This window comes from Erithacus rubecula (assembly GCF_903797595.1).
Source record: "Erithacus rubecula genome assembly, chromosome: 6".
NCBI classification, from domain to species: domain Eukaryota; kingdom Metazoa; phylum Chordata; class Aves; order Passeriformes; family Muscicapidae; genus Erithacus; species Erithacus rubecula.
In genome coordinates this window covers 8000452-8014554 of record NC_136688.1, presented here as the reverse complement: position 1 = coordinate 8014554, position 14103 = coordinate 8000452, and the positions used below count along the sequence as shown (strand labels likewise).

Sequence of the window (14103 nt, the reverse complement as noted above, 5' to 3'; positions counted from 1 at the left end):
TTATCAGTTATTTCAGCTTCTGACTAGCAGGTGCAAGCAGGTACCTGTTCATCTAAAACTCTGCCTAAATGAACTGTGCCTTCAGAGCTACATACCCCACTGAATGAAGCAGCCTCTGTTGGGTAGGTGCTGTGCCTTTGTAGAGGACTAGCACAATTTACTTTGTATTACCTTAAATGTATCTGTTTAAACCCATATTGCCTAATATGTGCTTGCTTTAAGTAGGTTTTACGGGGCATAATTTGTTTCCTCCCTGATTTCAGTGTGCAAGTAGTGGTTACAGGTTTATAAGGCATCAGAGGAGAATTAATCATCTGCAAATGGTAACAATCTGGTTATTCTAAGCTGCATCTTTATGACAACCCATGTATCAGGTAAACAAATGTTATAACTCTGCACTGAGGCATTGAGATGTTCACGTGACCAGTTAGGTCAGTGGTACCATGTTAAAATAAAATTTAGGGTTTGGAAGGTCTTAATCTGTTCATGCTGTCACTGGCTGACTCCTGGCTCTGAGCTTGCCTCCAGGTGATCATTCTAACAGAGGATTGCAGAATCTTTCTTCTGACCTCTAGCAGTTTTTGTTTTGAGGAAAAGAGGCAGAAAATCAGGACAGTTAAAAATAAGTTAAGTATAGCATTGTCAGGAACCAGAATGGCTTTACTTTGCCAGAGGAGAGTCATACTTCACATGTGAATGATCTTCTTTTGACCTAAACTTTAAACCATGAGTTCGGGGAACAGCCATTTATAGAATTGGTTAGGTCTGTAATTCACTGTGTGAATAACAGGATGGTCTGAAAGAGAAAACAAAGATCCTTACTACTCAACAATGAACAGAATAAAGACAATCAGATTCTCTTGGGTTTTCTTGTTGTTTCTTGTGTTTTTTTGGCTTGGGTTGTTTTTATTTTTTATGGAGAAGAATTGGTGGGGTTTCCAAAATACTTTCAATCAGTGCAATCCATTTCCTATTGTGGCTGGCAGCTGTTCTGTGTTTCAGACGATGGGCACAGCAATACTCCTTAAGAAACAATTGCTTGCAAAGAACAGATGAGTCTGAGGTTATGGTTAAGGGAGAATGCACCCCCATAAATTACTGCATTATTATATATCAAGAATACTTTTGTAGTCTGTCACTGAAGTAACGGTTGAGTGGGATTCTGCATCCCACACTTGAAAATGGTCCCAGCTCAGCCAAATACTTGAGCATGTACTTGAAAGCTGGGCATTGACTCCAGCAGCTTGTCTAAGGGCTGACTCAGGTTCCATGCTGGCCTGGAAGGCTGATGGAATTCTCACAGCAGCTCTCATGTGGTGTTTCCTCTGGTGAGAGTGGACAGCAATATTTGTGTGTTTCCTTTGCTTGTGAAATACAACAATCACTCCTCCTTTTGTGAAGCTTATACCTGGCTGGACCTTTGGGGAGGGGAGGGGGTGACTTCACTGGGGTGGGCTGGGCTGTGAGTTGGTAGAAGCTCACCTGTTGTGAGATGTGGAGTTGCATGATACAGGGAGCAAAGTTGACATGGAGCAAGCAACTGGTGTTAATTGGTGTAGTTGCCTCCCATTCAGGAAGGAGAGCCAGAGCAAAAGATTTGATTGTTCAGGATTGAAGAAGATTGCTCAGGATTGACTAATGCTCTTGGTTTTCCATGCCATCCTGATCCTGTAGCATGTGACTAATGGGGTGATATGCCTTAGTCATAATGTCTCACTCTGAATAGGATGAGATGTGGTCTTACTTTGCTGTGTATGGATATTCCCATAATGATGCTATTTTTTTCCCCTCTCACAATATTGTTTTATAGTTTCCTTCTTTTTATTATTATTTTTTTTTTTTTTTTAAGATGGAAAGCACTAATCCAGTCTCAGCAAATTGATGATGAATTGACATATCAGAAAGTTAGTTACTGTGTCAGGCAGCTGGCCATATGCAGTTGTAGGCTCTAGGAGATGGGCTGTAACCTATTGAGCTGGCTTAGGTTTTGTACAAATTGCTGGGAGATCAAATTTACCATGTTTGTTTATTCCTTCTGTACTGATTCAGAGTTCTAAAGTGAAGTTAGCTCAATGCAGGGATAATAAAGAGAAAACAAGTCTGACGGACATTTTGTCATTTTTGGCAAAAGTAAATAATGAGTTTGCAGAGCCCTTCCTTTGTGTTTGGAGAGTGCACATGATTTACTGCAGGAATCAGTCTGGCATAGCATAGCTGTGCCGATTCAGCTGGACCTACCATTATCTTGTCATGTTTTTTAGCAAATTGACTTTTACAAGGCAGCAATTCAAAAACATGAAAGAGAAATGTGCTGAGCAGCCCATCCCTCCTTGTCCCCCCATCCAGTGTGTGCTGGCAAAGCTGCCACAGTCACACCCACGGGCACGGTGATGCTCGGCTCCCTTCACTCGCTCGAAGGCTTTGGGCGTTCCGTGTGCCTGAGCTGCTGTGGGTCTTGATTTTTGTTATTGTGTTCTCAAGCTCCCAAGCTTGCTGACTTTTCAGCTAAGTGCAACAGTTCACACATGGCTTTCTGTCTTAATAGGATTTTAGTGGTACAGCAGGAGTAGCAAAAGCACTGTTAGCAACGTTTTGTAAATCTCGCTGCTTTTCAGCTCGGCTCACACGCAGCTTGAAGTCTCCCACGGACAGAGAAAAATGGCCAGAAAGCAGCGAGGTTCCTGGGCTTGTCCTGACTAGCACTGCCTTTCACTGCCTCTGAAGGCAGAGTATTGAGCTAGAGGCACTGCTGGTCTGACCCTGAAGGGGATTTTTGGTGTTTTTAAAGTACATTTCTATTCCAGTCTTAACACTGAAGTAGCTGTAGACACAGTATTTATGCATTCTTATATGTTTAGCAAATGTGCATGGGTTGTGTTTATATTTAAGGGGTTAATTTAAAATGTGTAAAACTTTCCAACCTTCTGGGAATTTGAGATATTCAGCCCATTCTATGCCTCGGCAAATGGCTTCTATTTAATAACATCTTTGTAGTTACCATTGAGAGATGGCTATCTTAGAGACCTAATTTGTGGATGTGCCCAAGGGTGAAAAAAAGAGCAAAAGAGTAAGACTGAAAGGAAGGGAGATGGGAGCAGGAACATTCTTCCTTTGTGCAGATTTTTTCAATGGATAATGTGTGGGAAGGGTAGGGGAGAGATGCTCCTAGAGCACTCTGAGATAACAAAACAACTTGTTTAGCTAACAAGGATGGAAATGACAGCCCTACCCATCCTTCTGCCTTGCTCTCCTATGAACTAACCAGCACTTAAGCAGCTTCTTCTTGCTTGGGGCAGGACTGTGCCAAGCAAAGGGACAACTCCCTTTTCTGTTCCTGTGGGTTTTCAGATGACACTGCAGAGCTAGTGGGGTTTTCCCTCCAGCTCCAGAGTGCAGCAGCTTCTGTCTGGAAGCCAATGACCCTGCCAGCTCCTCGTGTTTTGACAGGTCCTCTGGCACCAGTGTGTGTGCCTGTGTCACCACACTCCATGAACCTGCTCCACAAACCCTGAGTCAAGCCACAGTGGTCTTTTACTTGAATGCATGACTATTTCCTTTATAGAATTTCCTCTGTAGTAAGTACTTGTTTCCTTTCCTCTGTAGAAAACATTTATTACTCAAAAGACCTGTTCTGAGGATTAGCCAGGCTCACCAGAGATGCCAGTGAGGGAGACCCATCCTGAAGCAGCAGGTTTTGGATCACACTGCAGCCCATCACTTGTGTAGGTTTCCCTTCCTCTCAAGTAAGGTCTTAAAATCTTCTGAATGACTCACTCAATAGGAAAAACTCTACTCTGTACTAATGCTTAATGGGTCTTTCTAGCAGATGTAAAATCCAGTGAAACATATACAGTTTCTATCGTTTTAAGAGGAACAGATGATTTAATAAGCAGCTATAAATCTCTTGGGAATGTACAGACATAGTCCAACAGCAAACTTCTGCCAGAATTTTCACTGACTAGACTTATAGCCTATGAGTCATAGCAGTCTGCTCCACTCTCCACCTCAATTGACTGTTGTTGTTTTGGCTTTTAGAGGTGCTCTGTACTGCATATGGATTTTTTATCACCTTCTCCTGTTAATGGGCTTGCTCTTTCATCCAGGAGACAGCCTGCAAGCAACTGACTCTTATTCTCTGTTTGTGCATGACAGTGCATGACGTTTCTTTTCCATTCCCTAGCTCACCATGTGATTTTAAAATTGTATAAGGAAAATGTTTCTGAGGAATGTATTAATAAAGCCTCCTAAATGGGCCTAGTATTGGGAATCTAGTTAAATTAAAGGAGATATAGCCAGTCTTTTGTTAATATGGTACTGCTTTCCATACAGCAGTCTGTGGCCATCTTATTAAGGTTAATAAGTTTAATATAACATTATTTCCAATAGATTGAGTTATTATTAGCTCTTTAGAGATAAGGGAACAGGCAGAAAGCAGAAAGTTGTTTCAGTTGTCTGTGTCTTGTGCTGAATTGCAGGGGATGGTTGTATTTGCTAAAGTATTGAGCTGCCATTCCAAATTACACACAGTGTTTTACAAACATCATCTACATTGTGGTGGCCTGCTGGCTCTCTCTGAATTTCTGAGATCTGGGAAGGGGGACTGCAATCTCTTGTTTTATTTTACAACTGGTTCAAAGCCATATGAACTATACTTGGAAGCCACTCTAGAGGAGGTGAGGAAATAAAATTACTAAGACTTGCTCCAGGATAAGCCCAGGTAAACTAGAGATAAAACTAGTGATAAGACAAGGCTTTGTAAGGAGTATTTAACCACTGTGGAGGCTTTTACCAGACAGGTGCATGGCAGCTTATTTTGAATGCAGCTGGATGGAGGGGATTTTAAAAATTACCCACAGCATAGATTTTTTGTTGTTTGGTTTGGTGTTTTTTTTTCTTTTTCTGTTTCTTTAAAATCTCACAATGTAACTACAAAAATCCAAGAAAAATTGTGCAAAATTCAGACTTTGTTAGAATAATCAGGCAGTAGAAATCAGGTTCAAGAGCAGCATTTGACTCTTGTGACTCCTTGTTAGGCCTTTCCACACAGCACAAGAGGAAGTGTAGAGGTTTTCAACACCATGCATGTGTGCAAAACAGCCCTTTCAGCTCTTTCTGGCAAACTGAGAGCGTTGCTTTAGCATTTCAGTAAGCACAGAGCTCTCACGTTTACTGATGGGACTTTCACACGTCAGGAAATCAGAAAACTGGAGACGTAATCAGCGTGTCTGTTCTTGAACGAGGAATTTTCCCCAGAGCAAGTTGTGATGTGTGCTCCTAATGATTTGCATCTTACAGTTCAGATTTTCCACGAGCTGCTTCCAGCACTGGAGGCACTAGCTTGTCTTTGCAGTGCACACACACACCCAGCTGCAAGGGTAACAGCCATAGCTTACATGTTTAGATCCTGGCATAACTCTGTGGGATTGTTTTGGGATATCCAGCTCCTTTGGGAGCCTGGCCCAGCTGTGGGGTTTAGGTGGAGATGTTGGTGCAGCATTCAGTGCTACCCCAGGTTAGTGGTTAGCTAGAAACTGAGGCTTTTAAGAGAGATTTTGCTTGCCCTCCTTCACTGGCAGCAGGATCTTTTGCAAACTTTCTGGTGTGTGTTCTGTGCACACTGAATGGCTCACACTGAGCCTGTGTTGTGGGGTTTCACCACTTCCATAACACAAACAGCAAGCAGCAGCAGCTCCAGGGAGGCAGTTTTGTCCATCCTCTTAAAGCAATGTACAGAGCAATGGGGAACATCATGTGACCAGATGGACCTTATCCAGTGTTTTAAAGGGAAAATATCTCTAACACTGTCCTGGCCTATGTAAACTGTATAGTTTTCCCAGACTTGGAAGAAAAGCACTGGTACTTTCCCAAGTTCTGTCCTTTTCATTTTGATGTGAAAAAGAAAGGGTTGATTCTTGCTTTCCTTTTGTCTCTAAAATGGGAAGTACTTTAATGAAAATGATAAATTATGATTTCCATGTTAAGAAGCAAAATCTTCTCACTGATCCATCTGTTTTGATGAGAATGAAGCAGAATCTGTACTTTTTATTTCCTTAAGTAATAACCTCTTAGTGGTGAAGAAAAGATATGTAGGTGTGCAATTCTTCAGAAGGCTAAGTGTGGATGTTGGGACAGTCCATTCTTGGATATGGGGCTATTTTCAGTGATTTCCCTCAGCTTTGTTTGGAAGAATGCACAGAATTGAAGGAGGAAGGATGACCTTGCTTTTAAAGCATTCATCTGGACCTTGGGTGCTGAATTTCCAGCTCTGGGACTGGCTTCCTCTGTGGTCTGCAGTGTGCTGCTCTGGGAATGTGTGTGCCACACAATGGATGTCAGCACAAAGGGCCCTGCAGCTGACTCCAGGAGGTCTGCACAGCCCCACACTGCAGCAAGGCACTGTGTGGTGCCATGGCCCCCTTCCCAGAAAATCCAGCTGCACCAGTTCATGCACTGCTTTCTGCTGGTGGGGCTGTGCTGCTTCCAGTTCTGGTGTTAGGATGGCCATGGCTCATTTGGACATCTGTTTCACTCTCCAGTTGTAAACCCAGGAGGCACTGAGGTACTGAGAAACAAACATGGAGTTCATAAAATGTTTTTGAACTGTCTGCATGGTCTGGTTTGGGATTTCTTTTGTTTTGCACAAGCTCATCCTAGTCACTCCAATGTCACTGACTTTCATTACCTCTGTGGCACTGGAAACCAGCTAGAAAAAGAGCCTCATTTTGGCTGTTTCCCATGCCCAAACTGTTTTCCAGAAAACCCCAATTTGACTGACCCCAGCAGCCTTCCACGTTCTAACTCTGGCCTTGGGGCAAGCAGCAGAGCCTGGTGTTTAGAGCACTGTTTGTCACACACAGTTTCCAGAGGGCCACTGTGCAGACTTGCACACAAAGCCATTGAACTCCTTTTTTCCGAGCAGCCACACTGGAGTGATGTTTGAGTGGCTTTGTAAAGCACCCTGAGGGCCTTGCACGAAGGAAGCTCTGCATATTCAAAGCAATATTATGTTTATCTGTTCTATCCAAAGTAGAGAAGAAAATGCTTTATTGTCTGTGCCTTAAAATCTGCCTGCTAAGATGTTTATGACTGTACAAAGACAAACTCTTTGTATTGCTGAGAAAGCACACGCTGCCACTGGCTCTGATTTCCATGGGGTGAAGGTGATGGGGAGCAGTGCTGGGCAGTGCTTGCACTGTCCATCCTCCCAGAGATGAGAAGGGGGGCTCACAGGCATTCCCCTAGCATCTTAGCAGCAGTTCAGAGTCTCCAGGCCAGCTTTGGATGTTCAAGTCATGACTAAAATAAAGGAAGCCAACTGTGTTAGCACACAGAGAAGTCATTGCCTTTTGTCCTAAAGAACATCTTTCTTCTTGGGGTCTCTTGGCTCCTAGAATTTGGAAGATAAGGTCTGTGCAGTCAGAGGGGGTTGTATAAACTTCCTGTGAACTTTCATAGTTGATGATCAAAAGGAATCACAAAACATGTTGTCATTATTTATCTATTTATTTATCTATTTAGGAGTTCAAAGAATGTTCAGTGCTATTGGTTATGCTTTTTTTTTTCCTCATGTAAACAGTGATATCATACTGGATGCACAGTCTTAGCCCTATGTTTTCTATTTTGAGTTTAACTTGAGATCTCCTTTGCTCTAGAAAGCATCTTTGCAGAGGGGAAAAATGCAAAAAATGCAACCACCACACATATTCTGCTTCAGAAGTCATGCCTGCAATGTAATCTGTCCTTGTGTCCCTTGCTTTGCTAAAAGGTTATCTTTGCTGGCTTCATATAGCCAGTGTTACAATAGAGATGGTTCCCAACAGCATCTTTTTCTTTGTCCCACTACCTGTATGCAAGTACAGCTAGTGGAATACCTTGACAAGAATTTGAAAAGTTCCCTTCAGCTGGGGATTTGGCTTATACGACCTGTATTCCCATAATTTATGTGCTCTGAGAAAGATTCTTCCCCTTTGTTCCCATTAAATCAAAGCTTTGCAGCTCTTGCTCAGATTCACACAAGATTTACTCCTCCCAAAGTTATGTTCTTGTGTGTTCTGCTTTGGTGCAATTCCAGGTGTGAGGAGATCTGTTTTTTGAATTGTCTTCTAGTCCCATGTGTAGCAGCTTGTGTCACAGGATGTGTGCTGTGAACAGGGGCAACAGAAATTTGTCCTTTGATTTCTACTTGAAAGAAACAGTAGTGAAATGAGGCAAGTGGAGATCCTGCATTCATGGAAGGTCAAATCAGAAATCCTGTGGAGTTTCAAGGAACTCATTGACATCTCTCCTGATATGGCTGGTTCCTAGAGGAAGCCTGCTGGTCTCATTTGCTCTCCTGCTGGAGGCATAAATCCACCCTTGATGGGGATATACAGACAGGACAAATAACCTCTTCTTGGGGGCTTCTGCCCCTCCATCAGTTTTGGACCTACAGATTCCTGTCCCCCTTTTGGGCATGCCTGGGATGCAGCAGAGCCATGCAGGGAGAGGTGTTGACTGGAGGGAAGATGGGTTGCAGACAGGGCTGGCTCTGGAGAGTTAAGGAGCAGAAGGACTTTATTTACATGAGATTCCCACCTTTTGGTTATCCCTCTGGCTTGGCTTATGCCTTGGCCTGGTGCCATCTGACAGAGTTTGCAGCACTGGGATGTTGAGGGCTGGCTGAATTGGCTGCCTGGGCCCAGAGCCAGTTAGTATGGCTTGTTTGGCTTTGCACTGCTTTTCTAGTGGGGTGAGCTGTAATATGTGTCTCCTGTCATGGATCAGACAATTGATATGGATAATTCTCCAACCAGGCATTCGCATGTATTAATTCCACACTGTTCGTGTTTAAAGTTTGTTATTTTTTAGTTTTATTTTTATTCTAAAATTTTATTAAGAAATTATTCAGCTTATTGCTCAGCAAATTTTCAGCATCATTAGTAGGTTTAGCATGAGGGCTGTGTCCCTGTATGGCTAAACAGTGTCTTAAAGCTTTAATTGCCAAATAAAAACCTTTTCCACCTCTCTTTTCTAAAATATATGATGTTACTAAACTACCTCTTTGGTAAAATATTGTGGCACATATATTTAAGTATATTTTAAAGTTCTTTTGAAGAAAGAATGTTTAAGTGCTTTGCTGAATCAGGGCCTAAAATAATAATATCCACAAAGTTAAGCCACTTTATTTTTGAATGAGTGTTTGCACAGCAATTGAGTGCATGTCAGCTTCTTGTCATGACCCCCAGGTGCAGATCTCCCCTTGGCTTCAGTGAATTAGAAACTTTTTCAAATTGCTGTCTTGCACCCAGTTGCAGTGTTGGGGTCAGACCCAAGAAAGGCAGGCTCTCATTTGCAGAATGAGATCAAACTGAAATGGGATATAGGGCCATAAAGGGATTGGCAGCATCTCAAAGAGAGCACAGCTATGATCAGTCATTTCCTATATGCCTACTATATAAATACTGGGGATATACTCACAAAATGTATTTTTTTTTTCTGGGTTAATGAAACCATTACTGTGCTGCAAACCTGATCCTTGCTAGATCATTGAGGAGGTTGTGGGAACTTAGTTCTCCTGTTAGAAGAGAGTTGTGCATATACTATAAGTAATGGATCTGAAATGGGGCAAGAAAACAAGTCTGAAGCTGACTGGTCTTAGTCTTTTGCATGTGTAGTTCCCTTGCAAATGGGGAGCTCCTATGTTAACTCTTTTGCTATTGTTTGCAAGGCTACAATCTGCTTTTGTGCTACTTACTTGGATACCACAATCCTAGCAAAACATGCAGTGGGGCAAAATTGAAGTTAACATTGCACTGAAGGTGGTTCAGCATGTTGGTAGAAAGTTACCTTTGGGGGCAGACATGTTATCTTGTACCACTTGCTTTGTTGTGTCCTTACACCTTCAGGTTGGAGTGTTACCAATAAGGGCTGGTGCTGTGCACTGTTTATTTAAAGAACTCAGTGGCTCTATGGGACTGCTTTGGAGTGTGTGGTGGCTGCTGCCCTGCCTGTCATCACTTTGCCCCACCTGGTAGTTCACAGAATTCCCTATGCAAAAGTGTTGAGTGCTGGGTCTCTATAAAAAGAGCAAAGAACACAGTTTTTGTAGTGCACGTGTGCTTTACATTAAGAGCTGGCTTGGGCTTTTTCCCTTATTTCCATACCTCTGCAAGTCACTGCCTGGTGATGAGGAAGTGCTGCTCCCAAGCTCCCTGCCTTTCCCAGTGAGGTCAGCAGGAGCTGCAGGCACGTACAGTATTGGGTTAAAAACATACTGGGACCAACGAATTAAGCTTAATTTTTTGTTGTTCACTGTTAAATTATGGAATTTCAAACAAATATGGATTTGTTGAGGTCACTGGAAGGATGGTTGGTAAATATGTAGAGATTACATGGGAAGGGCAGTAAGGTGGCCATCTTCAATGGGAAAGTGGAAAAAGCCCTTGTGAAGGGCAGAAAGTTATTTGAGGAGGGAAAAAAATCTGTAGTAACTTTGCAAGAATTTTTAATCTATAAAATGCAAAGGAAAATGTTACTGAAGTTGGAGCGGTGTTTAATTTGAATTTATACTCACCAGAGGTTTGTGCTGGTGTTGTGGCTTAGTCTGGAGCTCACCTCTGATGTGTTTTCACCTACTGAAAGCGATAACATTTCAGGAGGAACAAGTCTGATTTTTGTTTCCTCTCCTGTTGCTGCTGATGGCTGCTTGGAAAGCATTCAGTAAAGGCTCTCAGACCTGGCAGCTCATGTTTCCCTTGCTGGTCTCCAGGCAGAAACTCCAGGTGTGCCTGGTGAGGGCTCCTGCTGTGCACTCCTGCTCAGTGCATGTCTGCTCCTGTGCCTCACATGGCTGCTCCATCCCGGGGCCAGGAGCATAGGAACCTCACAACCATCCAGAAAGGGGAAGTGTATTGGAAATAAGAAACTAAACATCAGCTGTCTGTGAGTAATGGGCTGCCTGGCTCCTGCAGGGGGTAAGGGTACACACTCTGATGCCTCTGGATGGCAGGGTAGCTGTGATGTTGTAATTAATGTAAAATCAACTGTTCATCATCTCTTCTGTTTATCATTTTGGACTCTGTCCAGAGCCTAAATTGTGTTCTGAGGTATTGATGTGCTCAAATGAAAGCCCAATGAGAAAAAAGTAAAATGTGGGAATGGCTCTTGTTTCACTGGAATCAATCTGAGCTACATATATCACCTTTTGGCAAGGGACTGATTTGGGGTGTATTCCTGGGGCTTAGAATAGAAATGTGCTTGTCTGAGGCTTCTGTGGTAGTCACCTGCCCAAGGCCAAATCTTGGGTCATAGTTTTACTACTGTGCCTTGTTCCTAATATTTATGTATGCATGATATATTTTAACAACTTCACTTGCTTTGCTTGGAGTTTTAAACTGTAACAGGGTGTGTATGTAATGCACACAGCATTTTCAATGATTTATGAGTGCCAGCTTGCCTGCTCCCCCAGGTCCTTGCCATATATGCAGATGTGGTCACTGAATGAAGTGCCACAGAGCCTTGCCATGAGTGCTGGAGTGGGATGTGATGCAGATGGCTGGTACATACTCCCATGTTACCAGCTACTGGGCTCTAGAGAAGAGCTGAGCATGATCAGCCATTTCACTTGTCCATTGATCAGTTCCCAGAGTATTTTTTAATTACTTCTGTGTCTTTGAACATCCCTCTGCAGTGATGCATGTAAAACATTACTTTCCTGTGAGCAGTTAGCAGTTTCCCTCTTTCCCCAGTCATACTGCTGAAATTGTGCCCACTTGCAGCATGTGGTGAATTTACCTTAGTCACACACCAAAGGAACTTTCCAGGACAAAACTAAGTCATAATTCCTTAATATTTGGCTCTTGTGGCTCTGGCTGGGCATCACTGGTGCTTTTGTAGTGGAATTTAGTGTGAAATTGCAAACTTATCATATGGTATTTTCACATTCAGGAACTATTTGATGTGATGTAATTTCAGCATCTTCTAGACTCTTGACACCTTAAGCTGCTTTGTTATATTTATCTATCTGTGAGTAGCCAGCATGGAGTTTTTGATAGCAATGTAAAGTATGCCTCATGCATATGCTTTTGTGTGATGCTCTTGCTAGAGACAGTTGGTTTAAGTGTACAATCTGCTGGGAGCCCTGTCACTCACAAAATTCAGAGTTTTCTGAAGTACAGGCTGTAATATGCTCTGGTGTAGTTTATATGTAAGAATGGCTATATGGAGAGACAGGAGCTCCTGTGGAATATCTTGGCTATCTCACACAACCAGAAGAGTAATATAGTGGAACTCTTTAATCTCCTCAGGTAGAAATCTAGTTATGTTGATTATATCATGTAAGTTTTCTCTGTGTTCAGTTCTCAAAATAACAAAAGGGTTTCATAGGCCAGTTCTGAGTTTTAAATGCAGGGGTGGAGCATCATAACAGGACAATGAAATAGCTAATAGATACAGAAGAAATCAATTTCCTATTTAGCTTGGCATAGGCAGCTTTGCAATTTTCTGCCCACTAGAGGGACTGCTGCTTATACTGCTCACTGCAGAACACAGACTCATGAAGTCCCTTCAGTATATTTTATGAAGTTTTAAAACTTTGAATGACTCTGATTAAATCCTCTAAAGAGTAAGTCTCCAAGGTATTTCTCAGAGTGTAAAAACTTTGGGCACAGTACCGTTCTTCTGAGTCCAAATATTTTTAACTGAATTTTCTCAATAAATGTTCTTTCTTTTTTCATGAAGTATTTTCTGTTCCCTTGATTTATCAGTCCAGACTTTCCTATATGACGTTGGTGGGGATTAATTTGGATTCTTTTTGTCAAGGAAAAAATGTTTTATGTCTTTATTTATGTTTGGAGTAAGTTTTGTTTTGCAACCATGGTGCCAGTGAATATGGTAAACTAATCAGTTCTTGTATTCACAAATGTCAGTGAAACGGGTTTCTCCTTTAAATGGGAGATAGCAAGTTTTGGGTAAGCAGCACTAAAACTTACAGTCAGTATGAGAAAACTTCCAGATGTATCTCTGTGTTCTTGTTTAGCTGGGCTGTTTTTTTTTTTTTTCTATTTGTTTGAGCTGCATGTTCCTGACCTGCCCAATTTTCTTCTTAATTGCAGAAACATGAAAGAATACAGGAAGTCCTGCATGACCTTATGAATACCTGTGCTAATTGAGTCCCTGGCTTGATACTGGTAGCACAGCAAGGTAAGCAGTCAGGCTGTGTCAGCAGCATTTCTTGTAATCTGCATGATTGTATTTCAACAAAGCTTTAGTGCTTTCACATATCAAATTCATAACTAGGCAGGCAAAGACAAATAGCCTGCAGGTCTGAATGTGATAGATTTACTTTTAGTTCAAAGCTTTGATGAGCAAACATTGCTTTTTTTCACTTCTGGGGGAAAAAAAAATAAAATTACAAGTTTTGCGGTTGTTTCTCTTTTTCAGAAGGTAATATCTCTAATTTCCACAATCAATTCCTGCCCAAATCTCAGCTTCCTGGGCTGACTCTGGGGAGGGGCTGGAGGAGGGGTGGAATGTTTCAAAACTTAGCTGATGAAAAGGCATGCTGTTTTGTGGATGCCTCCCAGAATTGTTTAAATCTGTGTGTGCGCGCGCGCTTATGGAAAGGGGGGGGAGAGATCTCCATGACAACTGGCCTGGCCAGTCTGTGTTCCCTGCAATCATTTTAGCTGGAATCAGTGCTGTGAGAGGTCATATGAAGGAGTTGTGGGAAGCCCAGCAGGTATTAGACACTAAACGACTGGTTTTCTGATTGCCTCAGATAATAACACAGAGTTTTTCTGGGAAATACAAATCTGAGAATGGAGTGGAAAGGGAAATGCTCCAAATTTCAGGTAACAAAAATTGCCTTTTTAATGTTGTGTCGTCCCGTTGTAAAGTTTTGATGAGTTTTTAATTTATTGGTGGTGGTGTTTACTCCCAGCCGAGAGTGTCGGTGTGAGTTTGGATTCCCTGACTCTGGGGAATGATGTCATGCAGGAACAGTTGGATTCTATTAGCCAGGGAAAAGAGGAAACATCCTGCATTTTTTTGGTTTTGGGGTGGGAGGGGGTGGGGGGGGGAAGGGAGTTACTTTGGCTCTTTGTTGAATCTTGTGCAAAGGCTACA

The 14103-nt window shown here is 42.3% G+C and overlaps 1 protein-coding gene across 3 annotated transcripts in view; it reads left to right on the top strand.

The window, feature by feature from the left end:
* The window catches only part of DENND2B (DENN domain containing 2B), a 150369-nt gene that overhangs the window by 22498 nt on the left and 113768 nt on the right, over positions 1-14103 (top strand). The window contains exons 2-3 of one of the 3 annotated variants that reach the window (XM_079307572.1): positions 13092-13179; positions 13757-13829. The gene's annotated coding sequence lies outside the window, so the exon portion shown is untranslated. Of the gene's footprint in view, positions 1-13091; positions 13180-13627; positions 13830-14103 lie in introns of those variants that run through there. The other 2 variants (XM_079307571.1, XM_079307573.1) reach the window with 2 other exon arrangements.